The sequence below is a fragment of the Mustela putorius genome, unplaced genomic scaffold (genome assembly GCF_011764305.1).
Source record: "Mustela putorius furo isolate JIRA1106 unplaced genomic scaffold, ASM1176430v1.1 tig00000508_pilon_pilon_pilon, whole genome shotgun sequence".
Lineage (NCBI taxonomy): Eukaryota > Metazoa > Chordata > Mammalia > Carnivora > Mustelidae > Mustela > Mustela putorius.
Genome location: NW_025421402.1, coordinates 7,416,475 through 7,418,491, shown reverse-complemented (window position 1 = coordinate 7,418,491; position 2,017 = coordinate 7,416,475).

The following is a 2,017-nucleotide window of genomic DNA, read 5'->3' as shown; positions in this document are numbered from 1 at the left end:
ACCTGAATACCTCTCAATCCGTGCAGGACCATGGATTAAATAAATACGAGTCTTCTTTGTTGTTGTTGCTGGAGTTTTGTTTGTTTGTTTGCTTATTTTTCATTCAACTAACTGAAGGAAACTTCCTATGAGATGCTAGATGTTCACTGGGAACCAGAAGCTAATGTAGCAGGAGTAGAGACCATGCATGGGCACTTGAGCCATTTCCTTGCGCATCTGACTTGTGCTTCCAGGGCCCCATGTCATACAGACTACTTCCATTTGATGATGGAGTGATTCCAGCATTGCCAGTTTTATGCCTTAGTGGGTCAGACAATGCCCAATTCATAATAGGCAGATCATATTGTATGGTAACTTGGTGGTTCCCGGTCAACTTTTCAGTCTCTCCTAAAGGCCAGTGGCAGGCCAAGAGCTGCTTCTCAAGAGACTAGTTATCCACAAGGCATTGCTCCAAATTCTAATGGTTTATACAGTGAATGACCCGTATTGGTCTGTGCAAGACCCCTATCAGCATCTCTACCTGCCCCAACACTTCATGTGCCATCAGATGTGCTGGGCCACATGGTCTGGGGTCAAAGCAAATTATTACACAGCAGCCTGGAACCATTGCAGAGATTCCTTTTAGTCAGGGCCTGACTCAAAACTGCAGCTTATTGATTCACTTGGTAAACAGGTTGGAGTAGAACACCCAAATTCCATTAACTCCCGTGGTCTTTGGGGGTCGTTGAAATGATTTCCTGGAGACATACAAATTTAATATCATAAGTAGACTCCAATTCCACCATAATAATCAGAAGCTCAAATCAGATTTGGAGACATTTATAAGGATACATTATTGGGGAATTTCAAAATGTTCATTTGTCATTCTTTAAAGATTCCACTGTTCCTAATTCAAAAATAAAATGTATTTCAATCAGGGCTTCCATTTGTGGTTCATGTGGTAACATATGCTTCTGCTTCTATTTATGTGATAATTTCTTTGGCTATAATTTGTAGAAAATATTGATGTAATAAGTTCACGAGTTCTGGTAAAATTAGTTCATGCTGATTTCTAGAGCTGAAATATTAAGATAGAACAAAAAAGCTGTAAAAGAGAATCCATAAGATGTGGTTCTGCTTTGGAAATATAAATGATGGAAAAAATTGAAAGGAATGTTGATGATTTATGATGATGATAAAAAAAAGAACCCCTCTCAAGAAAGACTATTTCTTGAAAAGTTTGTAAAATTTCCTTTCTGGTGAATTTAGAAGGAAAGGAAAGGAAGGGAAAGAGAAAAGCAAAGAAAAGAAGAGAAAAGAAGACAGGAAGAGAGGAAGGAATAAGTTAATGAGGAAGAAAAGGAAGAAGGAAAAGTAGAGATTCTCAGCACCAGAAATATACCACATAGAACAAAAAAGACAAAAGAGAGAGATGTATTGAGATTTTCTTCAGTGTTATTTTTAAAATCCATGTTTACAATTCAGAAATCACAAATGTTTATATTTATCATTAATATTGAATAGTAAGGTAAAACCTGATTTTTGAGCAGATGATTTCTACTATAGAAAATAAAAAATATAATCTCTGCTCCACTTCTTGTTTCCTCCATCTGTTTCCAACCTGCATCATTTGGCTTCCTTCTCTGCTGCATGTACACAAATTAAGCAGAAGGTTTATTCAACATGCTGTTTATTCAAGTTAACACCTTGTTAAGATACAGTAAATTCACTAATTTATTTGCTATATTTAAGACTAATACCTTATCGTACACCAGGCTTTATCCCATGTTTTTAAACCAAGTGCTGATGCAAACCTCTGAGTTACCAATGGAACTGTTAAAAATTCCTCCTCCTTTTGTTCAAGTGTCAATTCCCATTTCTGCCTGCTGTGACTTTTACTGCTTTTTCATGTGGAGACTGCGCAGTGCCTTATCCTGCAGGAAGCCCTCCTTAGTCATTCACGTTAGTGAGTAGTCTCCTTGTAGGAGTACAGATGATTAACTGCAGGTCCTCCCGCTGTTCTCAGTCAGCAACCTGC